Source organism: Zootoca vivipara, chromosome 1 (genome assembly GCF_965207765.1).
Source record: "Zootoca vivipara chromosome 1, rZooViv2.hap1.1, whole genome shotgun sequence".
Classification (NCBI taxonomy): Eukaryota; Metazoa; Chordata; class Lepidosauria; order Squamata; family Lacertidae; genus Zootoca; species Zootoca vivipara.
This window is the reverse complement of record NC_142582.1, coordinates 82,479,991-82,500,967: the sequence shown is the minus strand read 5'-3', so window position 1 is coordinate 82,500,967 and position 20,977 is coordinate 82,479,991.

The following is a 20,977-nucleotide window of genomic DNA, read 5'->3' as shown; positions in this document are numbered from 1 at the left end:
TCAGAGACCAAGTTGTATACCGTGAAGTCCATGATTCAAATATATCATCCCTGCCATTAATGCACTAGTCAACCCTCCTGCTTCTTATCTATTCATTGCAACATGTGGACAATAATATTGGCATAATTGCAGAACTGCTGTCAGTATCTCAATGATAATGAATGTGCAGCACTTTGAGCACTCAAATAAATGATTGTACATAAACACTATGATTACTCATGTGTCTGTGAAGTTTTTCTGTGCTGGCACAGAATCCATGTATCATTTGTTCTCTTCCTTTAAAAAACAAAAACAAACCCCCCCCCACCAATAATATTGTTATTGTTTTTACATGTTACAGATCTTCAAAGAATAGTAAATTGAAAAAACCCCACCCTGCTCTCATTACAGCGAACAACACAATTCTAGCCATCCAAATGAATAAGCAAATCACTGTTTAAGATTACACTAGCTAGAAAATTTTGTAGTGTGAGGGAAAATCCAGCAGTTCTTCTTTAGCTGTGTAGATAACAAAGGCCTCCTAATCTGTTGTAAAGGTGCCCTTTGGTTTCAGGCCTCAGATTTTCTACCAAAGCTAATGCCATACTTTCTTATACTCTGTGGCAACTGAAACTCCTTACAGAAATTTCCAATACTTTGCTAGTACTAGCCTAGCTGCCAACAATAACTGACCAATAAGGTGTTTGAAGTGCAGGTTCAAGTTATCTCCCAATAAAAAATATATGAAAAAGGCCAACTCTGGTGATTTAGCAATGCTTTTGTCCTGTTTCCCAATGCAAATTTCTCATGCATTAACATGAAAACACAGATTGGGCATCTGTATGGCAGACAGATGATTGTTTCCCAACCACCTAATATTTTACATCAGCTTCATGTAATTTGGAAGGATGATCAAATAATGATCTTTGATCTCTTAATGTCTGGTGGCATTATCATCTCAAAGTAAATGTTGTAAGGTTGGTTCCAGAAGCAATGTGAAATTATCCTTTTGGTAGTGGGTGTGCTCTGGTCCATGGGGTCACGAAGAGTCGAACACGACTAAACGACGACGACAACAACAACAACGGTGTGTGTGTGTGTGTGTGTGTGTGTGTGTGTGTGTGTGTGTGTTGAGATTCATTCCCCATCTGCAGTCATAGGATTGTTGTCTGTCATATGACTGTATGTGTGTTTTGTTCCCACAGAGTGGATGTGACGTAGACAGGATGTTCATCTACTGTTTTGTTCCTGAAGTGGAACTGTTGTTCTTTTGTTCTTTCTCTTCATTGCCTGCTATGCTAGAGAGAGGCAGCCATGCTAAACAGCTCTGAATGTCTGAGCTAGGCAAACAGAGACAGACTCTGCATTTTGCCACAATAAAATTGTTTAGCCTTATCCAATGGCTTTCCTGTGTCGTTTTTCAAGCTGAGAGCAACCGCAGATATTTGCACCCCCGGATTCAATAGTAGCCGGGCATGTGTGCACTGGCTTTGTCCTTGCTCTGGGCAGTCTCGCCAAATCTGTGTGCAGCAGAAACATGGGATTTTGAACCACAATCCTGGAGTTCCACCTCCTTTATGACATTGTATCTGAAAGTCCAATTGTGTTTTTGTTGCCATAAACAACATATTTTCCGGAGAGTTGTCCCTGATACAGCAAATGAATGATCAGGCTCCAATATTCTATTCATGTGTTTGAAATGTACAGATGTGAGTGGCAGATGAAAATGATGGACTTTGCAGAACTGGCGAAGCTGACGGGAAAAATCCGAAACCAGCACGATCAAGTATTCCAAAAAGACTGAAGTAAATATATACAATATTTGAAAGATCATTGTAAGCAATTAACAGCATTAGTAGGGTTATCTGAAGATTTGTAATGAGTTTTTTTTAACTTTTCTATATTTATTTAAACTGTGAGGTATTTTGTAATGAGATATATTAGAATTGGGAAATATATAAAATGTTGTGATATAAAAGTTAGTTTTGAAAGCCAAGCGGTGGGAGGGAAGGAAGTTGACAGGCTCTAAAGAGCCAAAGAAGTGGATAATAATGATGTGATTATATATGTTTAAATGGAAAATTAATAAAAAATATTTTTTAAAAAAGAAATGTACAGATTTTCCCCATTCTCTCACTTAGAACTAGCTAACTAATTGGAGAGAATAAGAAGAAAATGAAAATAGGTGATATTGCCTATTTGAAATGCATGCAAATCTACAACATAAATCTGAACAGCAGGATACTGCAAAATCAAGGTGATTAGAATAAAAAGTGCCTTATGTTGGAGAGTAAAAACATTTTTTGGGGGGGGGGGGTTAGCTCCAAAACTATAGTGAGCATAGAATCCATTTCTGTACTGTAATCAAAGTATGAATACATAACATTTTTAGCAGAATTTATGATGAAATGGCAACCGGAGCCTGTTCATTTGCACCACTGATATGCTCTGCATTTAAAAGGTTATTAAAGAGTTGTCAGAAAGTCAGTATAGTGTTGGCAATTTACATATTTTACTGGAGAAGTAGGAAGCAGTATTTGCGACTCTGGTAATTTTCTGCAGTGCACATATTGCTCATATTTTAGAACTCCGTATGTGCAGCATTCATTTTCAATTAATTAATTTAAAAATGTATTTGGTTGTAGTCTTATACCCCCTTACTTGGGAGTAAGCCCCTTGAACTTAGTGAGTCTTACTTCTAAGTAGAAATGCATAAGATTGTGCCATACAGTGCCTTCAAAACAGCACACCCAAGAACACAGTGCAGAAACTCCTTACCTATTTGCTTCAGATGAAGAAGGTAACTCTCTAATATAAATAGGTTTGTGTGCTGGAGATTTCCAACAGTTACTCTATATGCACAGTTTTGCCTCCAGTGCATGGAAATTCTTGACAGACTTGTAACCACCATCATCATGGATGCTGATGAAGAAGAAGATTGTGCATTGCAACAAGATATTGGGCAAATCTCCAGCTTTGTGGCTGAGTGGGAGTGAGGCCCACTTAATTCAGTGCTGCTTACTTCTGAGTAGATATGCTTAGGACTGCCATGCAATAGACTATTGCTGGAAAGAAGAAACTCCCAATAACATCCAGCAATTCTTTCAAGAAGCTAAGCGGAAGAGAGGCCACAGATGGCTAGACTCTTTCTAAAGGTATGCAATGGAGATTTGGTGATGGACTTTATCTAGGTAAGTAAATCAATGTTAATGTTACTGCCAGACTCCTAATGCTTTGAGCTGGAGTCAAAACACTATTGTCAAATGAAATCGCCAAGCCTGGAGCTCTGCCCGGTAGACACTTTGAGCCTATTACTAAAATCTTAGTTTTGTTCTGATTTAATTACCTACTCTAAATACACATGACCAAATGGTTATTCATTCTGGACGTTTATTCTTTTATGAATCAATTATGGGAGGAATACATCATCACTGTCATTAAATGTGAACAGATACACTAAGCAAGATGCATTTATTACTTAAACATCAGCAATTCAGTCCCAGCGGCCTATCAGATGTGTCACTTATATGATTGTGGGCTGTTGCCTCATATAGAATTATTCTTAAAGGTGCCTCATATAAAGTTATTTTCAAAATGTGTTGGCAAGGAAGGAAGGAAAGGGAATGGAAGTGCAAAGTTTTATTGGTCCCAGGACTCAGTTTGAGCCAGGAAAGAAACATGGAACCCGTTTCTGGTTCCCAAAGCTCTGTCTGTGACTTTGTGAGCATGTCTAGATTTAACCTTCAAACATCTTTTCTGACACTGTTGATCTTATTTTACACAGAGGAAAAGGAATACGGCATAGAACTTATCTATCCTAAAGTTGCTTCTCATTCAACAAATGAATGCACCATAACCACCTTGCTAGATCTATGTCCACTACTTTTTCACAATATGCAGTTCAATCCATATTTACTCAGAAATAAGTCCCCTTGAGTACTTCCAGGTAACTGAGGATATGGATTACAACCTTAATCTTAAATACATCCAAGAGTTCTGCAAGTCCAGCACCTACTTACCACCCACCCGCTGCAATGTACCCTTCCCTTTGTTTCCAGCTTGTGTTATTCTTCTTTAGAGTCTTCCATGTTGTCTATAACCTGGCAGTGATGTTCATGCATTTGGGGGTGAGGTTTAAAAAGTAGGAGCTGTGATTTTCCGGCAGTCTTAGTTGATTTGCCAGTTTCTATGTACAGAATAAAAATCTGTATGTACATGCACTTGTGAAATCTGGGCCAACCAGGCTTCCAAGATGGTAGTATACAGGGTCGTCTTAAGTGTACCAGGCGCCGTGGCGCGATGATCCCTCCGGCGCCCCTCATGCTGCACCGGGCACGGCCAGGCACAGCAGGCAGCCGGAGGGCATGGCGAGACAAGCAGGGATGTTGCCAGTTGTGCTCTGTCTCCGCCTACTCGGCTGAAGCGAAACCACAGCAGCGGCAGCGAAGCTGCCTCCATCAAGGAAACCTGGACCTGGACCTGGGCTACCTTCTGTCCACACTCCTTCAAGTCACAGCGAGCACAGACAGCACTGCCCCACAATGCTCCGTGGCATCTCATTTGCATGCTCCGCAATGCTCTGCTGCCACTGTTGCTGCCTCACTTCAGCCACTGCTGCCGGGAAAGGAGCAGAGCGGCGTCGGCGTCGGCGTGGGCGGCTGCATGTGCCTCCTTGATGGGCCCCCTTGATGCACCTCCTGCTGGGCGGGCGCCCTGGCGCAGCGCACCAGTCAGCCCAATAGGAAGGACGGCCCTGGGAGTATAGGTTGTCAAGGATGTATGTATACACAAATATTACCCCTAGTCTGAATGCGTTTGCGGCAGAAAACACCACATAACACTGCAGTCACAACAACTATAATGTGTGGTGCTGCACTTCCTTATTTACTAATCAGTGGGCAAGTGCTCATTTTAAAGCATTTCAGCTACACCAGAAATTATCTTGAGTAAACAGGCAAAAAAGGGAAAAATAACTGTCACCAAAATGTGATGAAACAACACAGTGTAAAAAATTTAAGAGTAGAGATTAAACAGATGTAAATCACAGTGAGTATCATATTCCAAACTCCCATATGTTCACTGCTTCTAGGGAAACAGTTCTTCAAAGTCCCTGCCTTATCTGTTAAATTAAAGGTGATCCTTTCTTACTTGCTTTCATTATGCATCCCTGGAAGGATGACAAGCAGAGTTCGGCAGTGCAATTCTAGGCATGTCTACGCAGAAGTAAGTCTAGCTGAGTGCAACAAGGCTTACTCAGAGGTAAGTGCAGATTGGATTTCAGTACGAATGACCTTTATGAATTTAAATTGTTGATGACTTTTGTAATTGTCTTTTTATTTCATATCTTTTCACAATTACTAAGTAATAAAACATTAATATTTTGCTTGACGTTTAGATGGTTCATTATGCATAAGGCTGGAAAGAAGCAAAACTGGCAACTCTCAAACACAGTATAATATTTCTGTTCAACTTCCTTGCTCAGACAGGGCTGACTGAGCACTAATTAAATAATCCCCTGTGTGAAGGGTTTAAGGCATCCAACCACATTAAAGTTTGATGCTAGAATTTGATTATTATTATACATAGAATTAGAATACTCCAATATATATAACCTTCCAGTATATCAACCATCTTGGACCTTATGCTCAGCAGGGGAGGCCTTTTTGGTGGTGCTGGCCCTGGAGACTGATTGATGTTCCCCCATGATAGGGCCTTTTCAGTGGTGGTTCCCCATTTGTGGAATACCCTCCTCTCTCTCTCTGAGGTGCATCTGTCTCCCTTATTATTGACTTGCAGAAATTTAAAAAAACAAACCAAAACATTTCAGCAGGTTGACGGCTGAAAGACACTGTTCCTAGCAGCTCTGAGATCAAAAGTTGAGAATGTTTCCCCCTGTTATTTGGGATGCTTTTACAGTGGTACCTTGATTGTCAAATTTAATCCATTCTGGGAGTCCGTTCGACTCATGGAACCGTTCAAAAACCAAGGCACAGCTTCCAATTGGCTGCAGGAGATTCCCGCGTCGGATGTTCGGCTTCCAAAGAACACTCACTCCCCGGTTTGTGGTGTTCAGGAGCCAGTGTGTTTGGGAGCCAAGCCGTTTGACAACCAAGGTACCACTGTACTGTTTTTAATTATAAAAATATGTATATACTAAAAAATTTTTTAATAAACAAACACTGCCAATCTCTGTGATCAAGTCAAAGCAAAATGTGTCTACCGTTGCTTCAGGGAGAGTAAAATTGTGATATGAGATTTAGAGAAGCTTCTACATGTTAGGATCTCATGTTGAGAAAACAATTTGTTACACTGGGGAAAGGAGACACCATATATGATAGCTGGTTTACAAGATGCAGATTTTTCAGGATGTCTTCACTTTGGAACAAATGAATCATTTTTATTTAGATAGGTCTTTGGCCTCCTAAGCTGACCAATTATTGTCATTGCACATTTAATGAAATTATTTTCATTGTTACATTTTTCCTAACTGGTTTATTTGTTTTCATTGGCTATTGTGTATTTTATTGTTGTTTAGCCACATTTTCATTTGATGGTAAGGTAGGATACAAATGTTACAAATAAAGTGAATAAATAAGAAAAAGGAACAATACTTTCCGGAACCATAGATCAGCTGAAGACAATGCAAGTCCCCACATATAACAGGGAGGATCAAGATGCCATTACAGTATTGCACTGAACAATGACTGCCACACATTACAATTTTGTTCTCTTTCTTTTAAAAATATCTGTAGCTGAAAGATTCATCTGGCTTTTGGTTTAGTCAATTTTATCTTGGTGTCTTAGAAACTTACGTGTTTCCATATTTATATTTAGACACCCTTTTCTCAGGAGGCAGAATACGAAGTGTCAGTAGAGGAAAAGTGAGAGGCTGACAGATATTTCTGAAAGAGTGTATCAAAACAATTTTTCCCCCCAATACGGTAAACCAAAACTTAGTCTTACTGATTTTAAATAACACTCTCTCCCCACCAGCCACCTTGGGGGATTTCAGAAACCCACAAGAGAATCTGGAAAAGGCTGTTTCCTTTATTAACAGCAAATAGCAAACCACAGGGATGGGGAAAGTATTTTTGATACAGTATAAGAAAAGAGAGGGTCACAGAGATGGATACAATGAAATGAAGAGACAAACACTGGAATGAACATTGTTATTTGAAGCTTCTTCTGTGGACAGTCAGACATATTGATGGATGGATACCCATCAGTATTTCAGTATATTTCCATACAATATCTGCAGATGAGGCTATTCCCAACACTTTGGAAAGTGACAACTAATTTATTCACATGCCCAAGCCTACTCCAGTGCTGCAGAACCAGGGCGGACCAATGATAAGCCCGGAGAGCTGCCAATGTATTGTAAGATTTGGGATGTTACAAGGGACAAACAGATGATCAAAAGCAACTGCAAAAGTGTCAACTCATGCTGGCTGATGCAAAAAAATTATTCTGGGGTAGAATCATAGAATCATAGAGTTGGAAGAGACCACAAGGGCCATCCAGTCCAGCCCCCTGCCAAGCAGGAAACACCATCAAAGCATTCCTGACAGATAGCTGTCAAGCCTCTGGTTAAAGACCTCCAAAGAAGGAGACTCCACCACACTCCTTGGCAGCAAATTCCACTGTCGAACAGCTCTTACTGTCAGGAAGTTCTTCCTAATGTTTAGGTGGAATCTTCTTTCTTGTAGCTTGAATCCATTGCTCCGTGTCCACTTTCTGGAGCAGCAGAAAACAACCTTTCATGTAGAGAAGCCTTTAGGAGGTAGTCAAATGGTGTTTGTGTATTCTTTCTGCAAATGATCTATCCAGTGGTCTGCATCCTATGTGTGTCCAGAGACACTGCCTACCATATGCTTGCCATGTCATAGAATCATAGAATTGTAGAGTTGGAAGGAACCCAAGGGTCATCTAGTCCAACCCCCTGCTATGCAGGAATCTCAGCTAAAGCATTCATGTGTCTGATAGCTGTTTGCTATTTTTTTAAAGTGAAATCCCTTTTTTGCTTTTGAAGAAAGATGAATACCAAGACTGTAGATTTAAAAAAAGGAAAGGGAATAACTTTCTCTTAAAAACAGCACCAAGGAGCATATAAATTTCCAGCACTCAATAGCCAGCCTTCCTGAACTTCCATTAAAGCCCAGAGGAAGATATCATGAGATAAACCCTCCCATGGAGCTTTTCCATAGCAAGATTTTCAGGATGTAGAGAGCTGGAGAAATGTTTAATGGACCACCTTTGGCCACCTAGGTCAAAGTTCAGCCTTGCACCCACTGAAGTTCTATAGAAATTTTGAAGCATTCTGAAAATTATGCAGAAAACAGAAACCTCTTTCAGGAAATTGTGGGATAAATTTCAGCACAGCTCTCCTAGCAACGTTCAACAGCTGAGCCCTCCAAATGCATATTTGCAGTTTGCTGTCTATTTCTTACAGAAAAGGGAGAGACTGAAAAAGAGAAAAGCTGCTTTTTTAAAAACAAAATATGCCAAGTCACATTGCTACTGCTATATGAAGGTCATATTCTGCACCTACTGCTACACACCGTGTTTATTTATTACCAACAAATAAACGTATCAATACGTGAGAAATTAATTCAAGGTCAATGGCGAAACGCTTATTGACTAGGATTATCCAGCTGCTAACGAGGTAGGCTGCAATGTTGTCTTTGTTGTCAATATAAACATTGTTTTTCTACCATCATTGCATCAACATCAAATGTCAGCACTGGGATATGCAACCTAAAATAATTCACACACATAAAATAAAAGGAGAAAAAGCTTAATAACGTACCATGAAGATGCTTTGTGGCATTTGATGCAGTGATTGATTGATTCAAAAATCAAAGAATAGCCACTCAAGCAGTGGAACCGTAAGCTGTGCTCCCACCTTCACCAGAATAGGTACAAATGGCCATATGAATGCTCAATTGTTCAAAGCTGTCACTTTGTGATGCCACCAAACTCGGTTTTTTCTATCTCAAGCTATTGATTCCTCCAGGTTTGATACTGGCCGTGTTCTTTAAATTGCTCTTTATTACATGCCAGGAAAGCACTTTCATGTGCTGCAGCAATGACTTAATATTTAAAGCAAGGGTAGTCAATGTAATAAGGGATGCAGGTGGCGCTGTGGGTTAAACCACTGAGCCTCGGGCTTGCCAATCAGAAGGTCGGCGGTTTGAATCCCCACGATAGGGTGAGCTCCAATTGTTTGGTCCCTGCTCCTGCCAACCTAGCAGTTTGAAAGCACAAAGTGCAAGTAGATAAATAGGTACCGCTCCGGCGGTAAGGTAGACGGCATTTCCGTGCACTGCTCTGGTTCGCCAGAAGCAGCTTAGTCATGCTAGCCACATGACCTAGAAGCTGTATGCCAGCTCCCTTGGCCAGTAAAGCGAGATGAGCACCGCAACCCCAGAGTCATCCACGACTGGTCCTAATGGTTAGGGGTGCCTTTTAGTCAATGTAATGCCCTCCAGTTGGTGTTGAACTACAACTCCCACCAGTCCCATCGAGCATGGCCAATGATCAGGGATGTTGGGAGCTGTAATTCAACAACTTCTGCAGATCATCATGCTGACTACCCTTTGGTTTAAAGGCTCGTAATGATATGGGAAAGACTCACACAATTGCCCTATGGAAAAAACAATCTCCTTTAATCCTGATACGTCCAAAGGGCTACCAAAGCCCTGCAGTTTCTAGCTCAGAGATAGCAGCTGGATAGAAAACAACAACCAGATTCTATCTATTCCTTGACCTTTCCTAACCTCTACATTTAATCTTATGGTTCTCCGGAGTGCCCAAATACTGTAGCCTGTTTTTCCAAGAGGTGAAAGTGCTACAGAACATGGTTGATTCCAATTCCAGCTCCAAATATTCCCAGTCTAAACTTATCTTTAGAAGATGTATCTATCCAGCACCTTTTTTAAAAAAAAGAAATCTCTTTATATTAAGCTCTCTCTCTCTCTCTGTGTGTGTGTGTGTGTGTGTGTGTGAGAATCTCTATGTACCAATATTAATTACAAGCCAATTAAAATTATAATTGCAATGCAGAGATTAGATAAAGGCCAGACTGTTGTAAAACAACAGAAATCAATTGCTATAGAGAATGTTATATACCCTGCAAGGTTGGAGCCAGAAATAATATGATATCATAAAAAATGCTGGTAGCCTACATAATACTACTCTTTTTGTTTAAATTTATAAATGCATTCCCCACTTCCCACAATCAGGTTGCCCTACCTATAGTTCAGAAGAGCCCTAAAACATGTATTAGGAACATAACAGAAAGTAAAAGAACTCCAGCTATGAAAGAATATTGGACAGGTACCTTTTCAGATAAATCAGTCTGTAAAAACAGCTTTCCTTGTCTGATTCCTAGGGCAATGTTAGTGGATGGCCAGGTGGTCCAAGACTTGAACCATTTGTGCTGGGCCCAAGTTTGCTTACCCTTTCTCCTTTAATTTTATTTATTGTATTTCCTTTGCTTATAGGGTGGCTGGCTGTGTTGCTAAGTCCATTATAGGCCCTAGATAGATCAACAACTATTCATCCAGTTTTGTGGGACAAATTTTAGGATAACTGATCACGATCAAAATTGTAGGGTTTACTGAGCTAAGGAACTTTTGCAAATTATCTTCTTTCTCCTCCTGCTGGTCTCCTTGAATGCGGCCTTTTGTGAAAGGAATCTTGAGTTTCCAGGCCTAAGGGCCTACTCAAACAACAATTCACAAGGCAACTGGAGAGCAGCACTCTACTCCTAGTTCTGATTGTTCCTGTCTAACACTTGAAATTTTTTGACAGCATTAATTGAATTTGAAAAGGTCAACAACTAGCTATATCCAGATGTGTTTTCTCCCACTGAAGAACCATGAATAACACTACCTTTGTTAATAATTTATATACAACTACTTTCTGAAAATGGTACACACACTTACCTTTTAATTAAAGAAATGCTTGTTTACGGGAAACAATACTTGATTTCTCTAAATGTTATCTTTCAGAACAATTTCTGTGAAGCACAAAACTAGACAGGTTCACATGACGTCAACAGCAAAGTGCTCTAAAGAGGAGAGGCACACCCCTATTGTGGCCGACATTCTCCATATAGGCACACTTCATTTGCTTTGAAAAATAGCCCAATTATACTCCATTTCAGCGTGCAGAAAAATGATCTATCCACATAACCGCAAACAATAAATCTAACACTTAGGAAAGCACCCCCATGCAATTAGATGCAAGAGTGAAGCAATTTAGTTCAGAAGAAAACAAATACTTACTTCTATCACTCACAAAGGACATACATAAAGTCCTACTATTATATGAGAATCCTGCAGTTTATTGCTGACAGGCTTTGTTAAAAAGTTTCAGTCCTTTTTTCTGTCAAGACTTCCATATGTGGATCAGAACTTCATGTAAGTGTTCTTGAGATATGTTCAGTGTTGTTGTTTTTTCGGGGGGGGGGGGATGCAGGGGTACACATACCCCTAAACATTTTGTGAATCTAAGTTTGGCCTCATTGAGGGGCAGTATTTCAATATGAGTAGGAAAATAAGAGTACTGTACCCCTAAACATTTTTAGGGGGGAAAAGCCCTGGATTTGTTGCATCATGTAGCTTGGCCACCAAATTTTATGCCAGTGCAAGAGAGTTGGTATATCAAGGAGGCGCAATACAGTGGTTGCTATGCACAGTAAAGGTAGTGGTCAGAAAAAAATGGAAGCAGTGGTTGGAAATAATGCCCAGCCTTCCCATCTTATCATGTCAATGAAGATCATGACCTGGTGATTTCACAGTGCCACATGCAGAAAATAGAAGTGTTGTCAAAATGTCATGCCACAAGATATACGGCCTTGGTCACATGCACTTGGTCACACACACAATGTCAAAAGCATGATAAAGACCAGACAGCACAATCCCCCTCCCAAACATAGGCATAGATGGCAGAAATATCCCCAAACCGGAGAATAAACCCTGACCACCAGCTATCCACAAGCAGGACTAGGGAATGCAAAAAATGCAAATTAGATGCAGCATTCGGGGAGCGCAGCCTTCATTCAGTGAATGCCTAGTCCAAGCTATAAATATTTGCCAGTTACACCAGGACACTGCTGAGACAACTTGTATGCTACAGGGTCATTAACTATCATCCTGAAACCCAGGCCTTGGCCCCTCTCACCTTGGCCTTGCCTCACCTACCTGTCTGCCTGGGACTACTAACCATCCCCTTGCTTGAGTCATCACCTGTCCTCAGTGGTGAGCACTCTTATGAATGGAGATATGCATAGAGTTTGATAAGTAGGCTCTTTAACTCATTTAAGAGCCATAGAGGAGGTCTCTCCCAAGCTCTGTCCTCTTCAACTGGAGCCTGAACCTGGGGTTAAGCATGAACGGTATATACTCCACCACTTAGCAAAGCATCTAATAGTCCAACAGTCCCTGAAAAAGATGAAACCTTCCTTGGAGGTTTTTAAGCAGATGGTCATCTGTTATGGATGCTTTAGTTGAGCTTAGTTGAGATTCCTTCATTGCAGAGGGACTAGATGACCCTCAGGGTCCCCTCTAACTCTACAATTCTACGATTCTAAATCCCTAAAATGGCAGTCTGAGCCACCATTCAAGACACCAGGACAAAGATTATATGCCTCTTAATGTTCTTGAGTGATCGTGCTTTCTTATCCACATATCCAGAAATTATCAATGAAAGAAGAGTTATTTCGCTGATGCAGATGCAAGTCTGAGAGGATAAACAGGGACGAGCTGTGAGCACAGGTCTTCTGAGTCTTAACATGGGCCTCCAAACCACGGAGGAACATCATGAAATTATACATAATCTTTTGTTTGTTATTCTTGTAACCCTCATTAGTCAGAATCCGGAACACGATGAGTACTGTCACCATAGCAAACATGATGTGAAAGCATATTAATTAGTGCTTTACCTGTTTGCTTCCAAGAAGAGTTATCTCAGAAGGCATTTTGCTTAGGACTTTATAGGGTTTGCTGCAGTTCTTGATCTTTTCAAGCAGTTATTGTTATAGTGAATGGCACTGGTAAAAGTGAAGCAGCAACCATTTTAGACAGACCTTAGTATTGATTTTCTCTCATAACCGAACACCACAAGGCTGTTCACAAATCTGTATTTTGCAAATTTCAGACCCTAACAACACAACATGAAATAGTGTTAACTTTAGTTTTTGTAAAAAATAAAAAAATAAAAAAGAATTTGTACTGATTCATAATGCTGATTCTTTCCCCATCACAGCAATCTGATGAAGTATTAGTATTCTCATTATCTATATGCCATTTGATGGCAGAATAGGTACCTAAGTGGTTTACAAGTATAAAGATCAATTATACAAGGATTAAAATATAAACATCCATAATTAAAACATACAATTAAAATACTCAGTAAAACAATCTCAGTGAAAACGGCACAATAATTAAAACAGAAGAGTCAGGCTGAGAGATCAAAGGGATGTGTAGACAGGTGCATCTTTAAAAATCAACAAAATGCCAATGCAAATGGGGCTTCTATGATTTGAGTAGGAAGTGCATTCCATACCACTGCTGCCGCCATTCCATCTATTCGAAAGCTTGGGAAGAGAAAATGAAACACATTGAGCAATATAAGACCCCTAGAAACTCCTTCACCTTTTTGCTTAAGGCAGTATCGATGCCTTACAATATACAATTAACTGTGCCGCTTTCCATTTTTTCCTGACAAACATTTGAAAGGAGACATTTGCATAGCCCCTCAAGACTTTCGTCTTTGTTTTAGATTACATTAAAGTGCTTTTGTCACTGCTGGACTAAGAAGAATTGCTGGTTCCAACATGATTTTTATCTCCAAACACTTCCTTCATGATTAGGCGTTGGTGGTGGACAGTTCACATAAAAAACAATCTGTCTTTAGTTTTAACTCTAGAAGTGATTCTGCTGACCTTTAAAAACTTCCTGAGGTTAGTGTAATGTTTTCTATTTGATGTTTCATTTCTTAATTGGTTCATGATACTGTTCTCCCAATAGATGCTTGGCATTTGAACTTGCTCAAGATTTTTTGCAGTGTTTTTAAATGGTATTCAGTCTGGGATTTTGATTGGATATGTTTAAGAGGGAGCCATATTTTGGATCAAACCAGTGCCAAAGCAGAGGTGACAAACCTCAGATCTGGGGCCACATGTGACCCTCCAGGTCTCTCTCTCTCTCTCTCTCTGGCTCTCATGACTCTCCCCAGACCACACCCACTTCCCAGCCACACCCCTTCTCCCCAGGTCACACCCCTCACCAGCCTTGCTTTGCCCCTTCCTTGAGTGTTTTAGCCTGGCTAGAATGTGTCCATAAACTATGATAATGCTTCTTGCTTGCCCACATGGAGGCTGTGTGTGTGTGTGTGTGTGTGTGTGTGTGTGTGTGTGTGTGTAGAAACTAGACTACTGTACAAGGGTAAGATGAACATCTGTTGTACTGCCCACTTTTGCTTATTCCTCTGCTTCCCCCTCTGCCCAGCACATGACCTCCAGAAGGTTGCCTAATGGGAATGGGGCTTTGGGGCTGAAAAGGTTCCCTACTCCTGTGCTAAACGGGCAATAGTTCACCTACTGACAACTGCCCCAGCTGGGCCACATAGTCACCATCTTTCTCAACTCCTCAACTATGTATTCCTATTCATTTGATTTGATCAGCAGTTCCTGTGCACTGAAGGGTTATAGCTCAGTGGTAGAGTATCTGATTTGCATATGGAAGATATCAAGTTCAACACGTGCCATCTTCACATAGAGATGGGAACATTCCTTTTCTGAAACCCTGTGAGGAGCTGCTGCCAGTCAGTGTAGACAATCTTGAGCTAGATGAGCCATTATTCTCATTCTGTATAAGATAGGTTCCTAAGTTCCTAACTCTGTTCATGGTATACTCCAACTGGAGGAAGGGAGTGGTTTCTACCAACACCTTCTTCCCATCTTGCAGCCTTTGGTTCTTCTTGAAAAGTTGCTCCAGAAGGTTGGGAGACCCTCAGGAACAGTGCTGAAGGTAGCACAGGGGACTGAAGGGGGATCAAGTGAAAGCTGGCCTTCCCCACTTCTTCCAGCAGGAGCTTCCACAGGATCTCAGTCCCTTTCATGAACAGAAGGAGCCCTTCCATTCACACAACTCACTGTCTCTTGCTTCAAGCTAGAAGTCAATAGCTGAGGCACCTAAGTTGAAAACCCTGCCAAATCCTCTGTTGCTGAAAACGGTCTTTGGAGATGGAGTTAAAAAACCTTTTGCTTGCCTTGGTTCATGAATAGATCCAACATCAGTATAGGAGGCTACCATTGCAAGTGGCCACTGCTGATCTGAAGCTCTGAGAAAGTATATCAATAATGTTGGACCTATCAGGTGATAGGAATGAGGAAGAGGAACAAAGGGAGAGAGAAGGCAGCAGCTAATCCCTCTCCTTGCTATTGTGGCTCTCTTCCCAGAGCCGTCTTTCCCATTGATCCTAGTGGTTCATTGCACCAGGGTGCCGGCCTCTCAGGGGTGCCCTAGTGAGTGGGGGAGCTGTGTGGCTTTGCTGGCAGCCTCCCCTTTCCCTGCACGCCCGCCAGTTGTGACCCGCCAACTATATAGCTGGCGGGCGTGCAGCTTCCTTCCCAAGTCTCCGCAGGAGGAGAGCGATCCCCCCAGAGGCTTAGGACGGAAGCTGTGCTTCCCTCCCAAGCCTCTGCATCTGCTGAAGACGGCCCTGCTTCTGGCCGATGTCCTCCTCCTGCTTCCTGGCAAAAGGTGGCGCACAGCCTTCCTGGACTGCCTTCTCGAGCGCCCCGACGCCAGAGAGCATGTCCGCCAGCACATTTTCCTGCTTGATTGCCGCCACCACGCCAGGGATCGGGGCGGTGGGGGAGGCAACGGGCATTTTCCCCCTCCCCCTCCCTTGTTTTGAAGTTGCCGGGGTGTGTGTGCCAGATGGATCTTTGCACCATGGCACCGGACATGCTTAAGATGGCCCTGTCTCTCCCTATGCCCTATCCCTTGCAGGGAATAATAATAATAATAATAATAATAATAATAATAATAATAATAATACATTTATTATTTATAACCCGCCCATCTGGCTGGGTTTCCCCAGCCACTCTGGGAGGCTTCCAACCGAATATTGAAAACAGTACAGCATCAAACATTAAAAACTTCCCTAAACAGGGCCGTCTTCAGTTGTCTTCTAAATGTAAAATAGTTGTTTATTGCCTTGACATCTACTGGGAGGGCGTTCCACAGGGCGGGTGCCACTACCGAGAAGGCCCTCTGTCTGGTTCCCTGTAACCTCACTTCTCGCAATGAGGGAACCGCCAGAAGGCCCTCGGTGCTGGATCTCAGTGATTCATCAGGATTTATGAGCGACTTATGAGCAACAGCACTGCTATTTCACACTGCAGCAGAGCTGGGATAGCCGTCTTGTGACTCACGGAATTTCCCCCCTTCACCCCAACAATGTCTCTGCTCCTGATAGAGGAGTCAGTCAGTCCCACTCTGGTGTGAAAAGGAAAAAGTGAAGAAGTAGCATGGGTATGGATGTGTGAACTCCAACCTGCAGTCACCCTGCAGATCTCCTTCCAATATGGACATAAATCAGGAGCTCACACAACTAAGGTGCATAATGGGGGTGGATCCCAAGAATTTGGGGTTATGCTAAGATCTGGATTAAGAGCCCGGGAAGACAGTTGCCTGCCACTAGTCTATGATATATAACAGGTTTTGGAGAGAGGCCAGAAATGATAGGATATGTTCATTGTGCTGAAAGCCTGGGGTTTACCGAAATCATCAAAACAAGCATCCTGAAAGCAACCAGGAGATTTGTGGCATTCAATGAGTAATCTATGCCTACTTAAAATCTTTTGGATATAACACTATATATATTGGAGGCAAATCAACAGAGGAAATACCTTTTTAACTTGAAAGCCGGAGGTTTGAAATACACACACACACACACACACACACACACACACACACACACACACACTAAATACTTCTGAATTTCTACCCGTTTCAATTTTTACATGGATCAAGATAGAACCAGAATCGTTTATAGCAACCTTTCCCCAGCCGTGTTCATTCTTGTTACTTTTCTCTTTCCTGGTATTTTTCTCTGGGTAGGGCCTTCCTCCCCCACCTCCCTGAGTGATTCCAACAAAACAAGGACACTGTAGTGATCATGATGATGTCATAATGCTATGCAGCCAATCAGATTTGGCTACAGAATTACATCACTTAGTCCAATAAGAGCCAATTGAGAGGGAGGACAATTCTTTCTGCATTAGTCACATGAATGACCCCCAGCCAATCAAATTTCCTTGGCTTGTGTGAAAAATTCTGCCCCCTTTCTATGAAAACCTTGAAAAATTGCCCAGGTTTATGCATGTTTGAAGGCTTTTTCATGCTGGCAAAGATGCTTGCAAAAAGGCACCCTGCCTTTCAGCTCAATTAACTCCTGCAAAATGTTACTTTCCATTGAATTAATTCCCTTTCCTTTTTGAAAACAAAGCTAAACACCTATTTCATAAGCATTAAAAGTCAAACTATCTGTTCTGTCTGCATTTTCAGCAGGAGGCTTGAAATAGTTTCTCCCCTCCCCACCCAATGACAGCTGGAATACCTGAAATGTAGCAGATGTACAAATGATTTTCCCACTAGAATTGAACAGCTTTAAAAATTAAACTTTTGTTGTGGCAGTTTTTGAAATCAACTGAACAAAATGTGCTGTTTCTTTTCTCCTTACAATACTTTCAAATATCTTTCATTTTCTGGTGGGCTTTGCTTTAGAGGCAGCTAAGATGCTTCATTACTTTTTTATTTTTTTATTTTATGTGATCTGTGATCACTGAAGTTGTTTGTCTTGAAGTAAATCTCAGAGGGCCATGATCAGAAATGGCCTGGAAAGTGAGAAAAAGGACCAGAAAAGCAAGGGGATAAGTATGTGTGTGTGAAAACAGAACATGAACAGCTGCAGAAAATGCCAAGTACAGAAATGAGTTATCATGGATCACAGGCCATGACTCCTTCTTGTCTGGCCATAAGCTTTTCCTTTTTAAAAATATAACCTGTCACACTTAGAGAAGGGTGAATCTGTCAATTTCTGTTTCTTTCAGTTTCATTTTTCTAATCCTGAATTCAGTTCCCTACATTTCCACATCAGTTGATACTCTATCTATCTATCTATCTATCTATCTATCTATCTATCTATCTATCATCTATCTATCTATCTATCTATCTATCTATCTATCTATCTATCTATCTAATCTATCATCTATCTATCATCTCCTCATGAAAATCCATCAACAACTTGGTGCAAATCTCTCCAAATTGCACGTTTTCTATGCAATTGTGACTGATATACACATTGTTGCAAACAATTTCATAATAATAATAATAATAATAATAATAATAATAATAATAATAATAATAATATATTTATTTATTTATACCCCGCCCATATACCCCGCCCATCTGGCTCGGTTTCCCCAGCCACTCTGGGCGGCTTCCAACAAAATATTAAAATACAATAATTCATATATAATGCATGTACATGTTATTTTCACACTTTCCACTAATATACACATTATTTGGTCAAAATACTGCATCACAACATAAAGAGAAGTGTGAATTTCAAAGGGTAGGAATGTTTCCATTCACATAGTGTTTTGGGAAATGTGAATTACCGGTAGGTAGGCTTCCATCAAAATCTGAACCTAATAAAAAATTCTCTTCCCATCCCCAAGGAAGACACTTTCCACACACTGATATCCATTTTAGAATCATCATCATCATCATCATCATCATCATCACCATCATTTATTAAATTTCTATACCACCCTTCACCTGGGGATCACAGGGCTGTTTACAATATGAAAACACAAAAATACAGACCACCGTAACAAATGAAAACATGACACACACCCCAGTTTAAAAGGCCATTGATAGCTTAATTAGACAAAGGGCTGGGAGAAGAGGAATGTCTTTGCATCACCCGGTGTATTCCGACAGCTTCATGTATAATGTTTTGCAATAATTTAGCCTAGAGGTTACCAGAACACAGACAACAAAAGTTAGGCCATCCCTGCCCGTTTGGAATTTGATGACAAGCACTGAGGCCTTGCTGCCGCACCAACGCAGATGAGGCTGCCGAACACCCTCTCTGATGGAGGCATGGGGGGGACATTCAATTATGCCCCCCCATATGGGTTCATTGAGAGCAGTACTTGAACAGGAAGAACTATGAGTTTGGCCCCTTGGTCTACTGACACAAATATTCATAGTTTATCTCTCGGAACAGCAAATCTCAAATTCACTAAACCTCAGGGGATTTCTTTTTAATCATGTGCCCATGATACAGTAATTTTCCTTTCTTTTTCTAAAACCACAAAAACAAAAATCTGAATCACAGGTGCCAGGCTACAGTGAGGAAAGGAATAAAACATCTTCTATTTTCTTGGACCCAGTGGGGAAATAACAGAAGTGAATGCACCTGCTGTGTGATGAAACGGAGTGTTTTCAGCTTGGACAAAGACTAAGGGAACGCATGGCGTGGTCTTGTCCTTTTCTTTCTCAAGCTTGAAAGCCAGAGTGCAGTGGACATTGCTGCAACCTACACAAAATTCTGGTGACAAGCAACTATGCGGTGACAGTTTTATACTGCATAATCCTTTTTTTCGTGGAACGATTACAGCTTATGTCAGCTGACAACTGACAGTCTTTGCACTTTTTAGCTCCCTTTGTGATCACCGGTCTCCTCTCTTTACAAGATCTCAAGGTGCTTTCATATTATGTTATGGAATATATACAACTATATTTTCCCCACTTTCTCCCAGAGAGTGGATTTAGATGGCTGAGATCCATGTGGTTGTTGCTTAAAAGATTACTTAAAAGATTACTTGTGCTTAAAAGATTACTTCCAACCCTGTATGGAAATGGGATCCTGTATCTTTCAGCATTATCATCCTTTCACGCCACTTAACTAGGTGGTCAGAGGCTACAACTGAACGACTTCTCCTGTGGTTAAGCTCAGGGTGTTTGAGATCCCTATTACAGTGTTGTTCATAGAATCAAAGAATCATAGAGTTGGAAGGGACCCCAAGGGCCATCTAGTCCAAACTCCTGCAATGCATCTAAGACAGATGGCCATCCAACCTCTGCTTAAAATCCTCCAATGAAGGAGTTCGCAACCTTCCAAGGGAGTCCATTCCATGTGGAACAATGTTGTTCCACTTTGGGATAGGGAAACTGAGTGAATCAGAGTAGGGGGAAACGATTCTTTTCACACCCATTGTTTTTGTGCTCTAAATATTCCTAGGGGGCTTCCTCCTCCTTGCAGGGTTCCAGTAATGCATTTATCATTGTAAACACATAACCAGAAGTCTGTGGAGTCACATCATTTGGGGGAGGGGATGATTTAGTGTGCTGAAATCATGGCAGCAGAAAAGTCTAAGGCACACCCACCATTTCACTATCAATCCCTCTGCAACTTCATTAAACAAACAAAAACAGCATCACTACAACCGGTGAACCCCATTTGTCAGAATGGAAGTGATTGCAGAGAAATAATGGCTGGAAAATGTGTGTGCGTAGAGAGAGGGAAGGGGAAAAAAACATGAGGAGAAGAAGAGCTGGTGGCAGCAGATGCAAAGGAGGCCGCAGTTTGAATTGTCGGCCATCAGATATTCCCTCTTCATTTCAGACTCCAAAAACATAACATAACAGTAAACGAAAATGAACAACCAACAGTTGAAAGGACTTGGTGTCATGCCATTCACTCCCTCAAGAAGCCCCTTCCCGTTTTCAAAAAAGTTAAGAGTCAAAATATACTTAAACTCCAGTTTTTCAGTGGTTGGTTAGAACTGTTTCCCAGTTCTGCTGGATCTCTCAGCAGCTTTTGACACCATCGACCATAACATCCTTCTGGACCGTCTAGAGGGCTTGGGAGCTGGGGGCACTGTCATACAGTGGTTCCGCTCCATCCTCCT